Raw genomic sequence first — 6,899 nt, 5'->3', positions numbered from 1 at the left:
TGGTAGGTGAAGTGTTAGGCTGAATAATGGCCGAAATATTTCGTCCCAAATTCACTCTCTCGTTTCCGTTAAGCCTCCTCTTATGTGTGCACAAATCCTTCTGAAATTTTGCATATTTCAGGATCTGCTTAATCACATCAAGTAGTGGAATGTTCACTGCCACCTTCCTGAATACATCCAAAATCTCTCTCTCTTTGTCTTCCTCATCAATTTTCTTTTTTTTCATAACTCTTCGTGGGAAAGGGATTGGTGGTACATACTCTTTTTCAGCCTGTTAATAGATAGTTTAGATGTTGCACTAACAACTTTTTTATTTTTTTCTGGGGCTGGTTCTGCAACTTTTCCGGATCTCAAGGAAATTTCACTCACATTGAGGCATTTTGGATTCACTATTGTTTGGGTAGGTAGTTGGTTCGATCCTCGAGCTTGCTGCATAACATTCATTGAAGTGGCAAGTTGACCAATTTCTGTTTGCAAAGTCTGAATACTAGAATCTTTTCGTTGTTGAAAGTGAAGATTATTTACATCCATTTGCTTGACAAGATCCTCAAGTGAAGGCCCAGAAGGTATAAAGGTGGTTACTTAGGGAGGGCTATATGGTGGTGATGGAATGGGTAGCATCAATTGTTTTACTAAAGAGGTAAGTTCATCAATTCTGATTTCTAGAGCTTTGTTGGAAGAAGAAACTTGAATCTCATTCACACCTTTTGCTTGAACCACAAAATTATCCCTTGTTGTGAACTGTTGGGAGTTAAGTTATATGTTGTCAATCAAGGATTTGCCAACAGCTGGAGTCTTATGAACAAGTGCTCCACCACTAGCAACACCTAAAATATTTCTTTCCATTGGTAGCAATCCCTCATAAAAGTATTGTATTAGCAATTGTTCAGAAATCTGGTGGTCAGGACAACTCGACACTAGCTGCTTGAATCTCTCCCAGTAATCGACCAATATTTCAACTTATAATAGAATTTGGCTCAAGATAAAATAACCAATCTTTTGTAGCACCTTGTAGTGAGAATGAAAATGCTCTAAGATTGACATGATCTTAAGTAATTCCTTGAGGCCTCAATGGTGTAGAACACACAATCTGAAATTCTTTTAGATGCCTATGTGGATCCTCACCTGTAAGACCATTAAACCTTGGCAACAAGTGTATTAAATCAGATTTCAATTCAAAAGGTACAACAACAACAAGATATTCAATACATAAAGCATTATAATTAGCATCAGGGACAACAAGTTCTCTTAGAGTTCTTTGGTCAGTCATGTTAAACTCAATAGAAAAAAATAGGAAAATACCGACAATGTCCCTATTAAGAAAAAAAAATTGAAATACGAAAAAAAAACTATTAATATAAAAGGAAAAAAATACAAAAACACGAAAATTAATCTAATAACGTCAATTAAAATTTTTGAGAATTTTTTCGGAATTTTCTGAAACTATCAAAACAGATTTTTTTTTTATAAAAAATAGAAAAATAAGGAATTTTGGGTTTTTAGGACGGCTCCCATTATTTAGTTTCTACATAGAGACTTTTGATCCTTGATTTTTTCATAGTTAATTGACAAAGAATTAAAATAATTTGAGACAATTTTCTTTAAAACACAATTTTTTTTAATCCTAAAACGCAAAAAGACCCGAACGCAAGAAAGTTAGGGCAAAAAAAATGTTAAAACACAACACCTATAACTATAATAATGGTTAGACTATAATAATGGTTAAAATCTACAAGAGTCCCCCGACAACGACACCAATTTGATCTATTGTCGCACACGGGTCAAAAACGAGTTTAAAAGTATAGTAAAACGGATGTGACATGTCACAAGGACTCTTGAATGTTATAACCAAACAAATGAAAAGAAGAGTTTCTTTTAAGGTTCAAAACTTAAATCGAAGATGATTAAAGGTAAATGCAAAATTGATAAATAAGCTAATATATTGTATCGATTTCCGACTTATCATCGATTCTTATAATTTCAATTCCCTAGCGGATTCAATCCCATTCGATTACAATACCACTGACAAGCGCAAATTGGTATTATATGATGTATGTTCCTAATTTTCGAATTAAGCAAACGGATTTAAGTAGACGCGAGTTAACCAAACGCGACTTAATCAACACGATAACGAAAAAGCTACGCTAATGTGATTATAGTTAAGGATCATATAAACAATCAAATTTAATCAAATCTATCCATTAAGAAACAATCGAATTAAGCAAACAAGTTTATATGAAGAATTGAAAAGAAATCGAAATTAAACTGAAATTAATAAAAAACCTCAAAGTGGAATTCGAATACAACATATCAGCTCTTTGGGAATTAGGTCTCCATGAAATCTTCTAAGCAATATTGTATCATCAAAATTCAGAATATGGTTCATGTAGAACTGAAAGACCTAATATAATAAAAGATAAGTTCGGGCTCTTATGGGATCCGACCCGAAAATTACAAAAATCCCCCAAACTAACTATTTTAATTAAGTCTGGAACTTCAACGAATTAGTTGACAATTCTTCACTCCGAATTTACTTTTGACTTCATGAAACTTTTAGATTTTCTTCTTAGCTTTCCAACGCATATTAGAATGCATTAATCCGACTTCTATAACTCAAGTTATGATCTGCATAGTGACAAGGTATCAAATAATTGTTTATGCTGAAAATAAAGTACGAAAATAAAATAAACCAAAAGATAAACTTAAATCTAAAAAGATAATAAAATAGTAAAATAAACTAAGGAAATTCCTAACTACAATTATAGAAAAATATGCATCAAAATGCATTAATCAGAGCTCCTCAGGTAACACTTGAGTTTTTCTTTCTATTTCCTAGTGATTGTTTTCCTTCTTATTTTGTCTACTTCTTCTGTTTCTTTGTAGGTTGTGCGTGTCTGAATCTGTTGTTGCTTTGTGTACGTTACTGTGAGGTTTAGTTCTTAGCCTTTAGAGCTTCAAGGTGAAGCCTCTAAAGAGCTATGGACTGAGAGCTTTAGGTGAGGGATTTTGGCAGAGTTTTTGGGTAGTTGTTATTGATGATGAGTGAAGAGGATAAAGTTTATATAAGAGGGATTTGGAGGAAAAATTAGTTGAAATCAGTTAGGTATTGATGATTGTGAGCCCTAAGATCATGATCCATGTGAGGAGTTAAAAGGGGTTGAGATTATGTAATTGCGAATTTCTATTAGAAATGTGAGTTTCATTTGATTTACTTGGAATTGAATTTCATTTGATTTTGATATTGAATTTCATATGTAATTTGAAGTTGGTTTTGTGAGTTTGTTACAATTCGTGTGAATTGTGGTGCCTATTGTATGATGGTATGATTTGCGAATTTGCTAACTGTTTTTCTCTTTTTGATTTTCATATGGTGATGATGTTAAGCATGGATCATATGGAGAGAAAGCAAAGAGAATGAAGACAACAACAAGGATGATGATGGTTGGTTTGGTGATGGGAGGCTCGAGTACGTGAGGAAGCATGAAGGTGATGATGCACTATTGCATCTCATTATTTTCTGTCTTTATATGTATTTGCTATGTAATGTAAGATGCAATGAATGGTGAAAAGAAAATTTATGTGCACTGAACATTTGTATGTATGAAAAAACTTACTTAATAGAAGAGTTTTATTATATTTTATTTATCTCAATTATAAGTATATCAATCATTACGGTCAATGGTCAATGCGATGTGAGTTACTTGTGGTATGAAATAACTTTATACAATTAAAAATATAGCAGTCATTTTCGTCGTTGCAATGCAAATTATAGGATGAAATAAATTTATTAGAAAATGGTTTTTATGGTCGGTGCGATGAGAATTACAGCGTAAAATAAATTTACAGAAATTAGAAATTTGGTGGTTATTACCGTCTGTGTGATGCGAATTGCAACCTGAAATAATTTTATATAATTAAAATTATATCGATCATTGTGGTCATTGTAATGCCAATTGCGACATGAAATAAATTTATACAATTAGAAATATATCGGTTATTCGATCAATTCGATGCGAATTTCAATTGTTGCGGAGAGAAATAAATTTATATCATTACAATTTTAAATTAATTAATATGAGAGATTAAAGAATTTTTATTTATTTATTTATATATATATATATATATATATATATATATATATATATATATATATATATATATATATATATATATATATATATATATATATATATATATATATGAGAAAAAAGAGTATGCATCGATAGTGTAAATTTTTTTTTACATTGTCAACCAATCAGAGACGTGTATCCCGCCAAATCACACGTTTAATTTTAAAATATTTATATGACATGCATAACGTTATAATTCTACTGAATCTTGGTGTAAAAATAGTTTACACTGACAGTACACTACCTTTAATATCTCTCTCTCTCTCTCTCTCTCTCTGTGTGTGTGTGTGTGTGTGTGTGTGTGTGTGTGTGTGTGTGTGTGTGTGTGTGTGTGTGTGTGTGTGTGTGTGTGGTGTGTGTGTGTGTGTGTGTGTGTGTGTGTGTGTGTGTGTGTGTGTGTGTGTGTGTGTGTGTGTGTGTGTGGTGTGTGTGTGTGTGTGTGGTGTGTGTGTGTGTGTGGTGTGTGTGTGTGGTGTGTGTGTGTGTGTGTGTGTGTGTGGTGTGTGTGTGTGTGTGTGTGTGTGTGTGGTGTGTGTGTGTGTGTGTGTGTGTGTGTGTGTGTGTGTGTGTTGTGTGTGTGTGTGTGTGTGTGTGTGTGTGTGTGTGTGTGTGTGTGTGTGTGTGTGTGTGTGTGTGTGTGTGTGTGTGTGTGTGTGTTGTGTGTGTGTGTTGTGTGTGTGTTGTGTGTGTGTGTGTGTGTGTGTGTGTGTGTGTGTGTGTGTGACCACCCTACGCCTGTCTTCTTCAGGCTCTTTATCCTCTGATCCAACAAGTTTCCTATCAACCATATAAACGGTGTGGGTCCCTCCAAAAACACAACACACAACATCCTCTTCCTTCTGTTTCAAAGATGATTCACATACAAAATATTGGAATGAGATATGAAAGGATGACTCACATGTACAAATTGAAATGGGAAACTTATTTAAGCTACATAATTGCATTCTTGTAAAGAGGTATTCATAATAACTTTATTAAACTAAAATAATAAAACATCCAGTCATATAGCCTTCTTTTTGGAAGTGTTAGATTTTTCAATCTTGTAAAAATATGTTCTCCATATTTGTATAAGAACATATGAATTAAAGTCAAAATTCAAAAGGAGAACCATACATTAACAATTACTTTTGGATGCCTACCCCAGCATGGCATTCTGCAACAAACTTCAGAACACCAATGAGAAACCCACTCGCCATTTGGCATGTGTTCTATGTCTGATTCATTCTAGGATGTGATGGACTTTTTTGGCTCAGACGAGGAAGACAGTGTGTTGTCTCTCTTGATGCAATGCAACTAAACTATGGTTTCAAGAAAGCCCGCCACAAAATCGATACCGTATTTATTGATGAGTATCGCGACTTCTATAAAGACCGAAATCGTAATACAGCTGTAGTGTTTTAAAACGGTAAAGTAAGAGGGAATGTCGATGTCCCTCTTACTTGGAACAGAGAACGTGGCAGCAAGTTTATTGGGATCATCAGGGGTTATGTTTTATGTTAGTTGTTGTAGTTTAGTGTTTATGGTGTATTTTGCTTTCTCTGTAACTTGTACTGCTGTTTCCGGTTTTGTATCAAACGTTCTTATATTTTATGCTACAGTAAGTAGAATGTACCTTTATTATTAGTAATAAAATATATTTGTTTTTTCATAAAAAAGTAAGCATATTGGAAAGACAAATTCCATTCTCCTCATAGTTATTTTGGGCGTTTTAACATGAAACAAAGTAGTAAGAAAACCTCCTTTCCCCACGTCACAAGTGTCCAGGCGTGCGAGCCACTCCTTGCAAATTCACCCAAGGATTTTTCTTCTCTCTCTCTCTCTCTCTCTCCAAATGAAGCGCGTGTCTTTAAGCAGCAAAAGAAAGTAATACTCCATATCAAGCGCGTGTTTTTTAAGCAGCAAAAGAAAGTAATATATGAAGCGCGTGTTGTTCTCTATTCTCTCTCCACGTGTTGCGCTACCAGTTGGAAAAGCATCACCCTTGGTTTCTTCCTTTATTTCGGGTTGGGCTAGTAAAAGCCTAAGCCCCAAATACTTCTTACACCACCATTGTTACCATTCATACTATCCAAAAGCTTTTGAATAATTTTAATAATTTGGTGGATCCAGTTTCTCTTCTCTCAAGGGGTACTAGTATGCCTAAAGGGTTGTTCGGGGTGGGTGGATAATCAAGAGCTTGATCTTTCTTCATTTGATTTAATGGGTGATCTTTCTATTGAATTTTAATTCCTTGTGTCAAAATAAGTTGTTCGATAGAAGTAAGGAAGTGTCGAATCATCTAGTGTGTTGAATTTTATTAGTGTCTAAGTGTCGAAACATGTTTCTTCACACATGATTTCACTTAGGTCTATTTTTAGTAGTGTTGACTGTTTTGGACTTTTATAGTTTTCGCTTTGCCTTGGGGTTCGAGTTAACCTAAATCTATAAATAGAGGGAGTAACTCTTATTCTTGTAATGAAGTGAATAGAGTATTCATAGCATTGTATTCATGGTATTTTGCAATTGCAACGTGAATAAGAAGTTTTCCACAGTTTGTGGGCAAAAAGAAACTCTGCAAATTTTATTACTCTTCTCCTTCGTTCTTTCTCTCTTTATTATTCTTCTCCTTCATTCTTTCTCTCTTTCTCCATTGTTCTTCTCTTTTCATTATTATTGTATGGATGATAACAATCTTGTTCATCAAGATTGGTTAAAATTCTCCATAGGTTGTGGTGGATTTCCAACATCTGGTGTCAAGAGAACTCCGATTTAAACGATTTGTGGGAAGAA

The 6,899-nt window shown here is 34.0% G+C and overlaps 1 long non-coding RNA gene across 1 annotated transcript; it reads left to right on the top strand.

The window, feature by feature from the left end:
* Positions 1-2,784: 2,784 nt before the first annotated feature.
* Positions 2,785-3,629, top strand: LOC127091287 (uncharacterized). The gene is made up of 2 exons (XR_007791900.1): positions 2,785-3,192; positions 3,385-3,629. It is a non-coding gene; the product is annotated as an uncharacterized LOC127091287 (long non-coding RNA).
* The last annotated feature ends 3,270 nt before the right edge of the window (positions 3,630-6,899 follow it).

The sequence above is a fragment of the Lathyrus oleraceus genome, chromosome 6 (assembly GCF_024323335.1).
Source record: "Lathyrus oleraceus cultivar Zhongwan6 chromosome 6, CAAS_Psat_ZW6_1.0, whole genome shotgun sequence".
NCBI lineage: Eukaryota > Viridiplantae > Streptophyta > Magnoliopsida > Fabales > Fabaceae > Lathyrus > Lathyrus oleraceus.
Note: the sequence above shows the minus strand (reverse complement) of the source record. Positions and strands in the feature narration are given on the sequence as shown.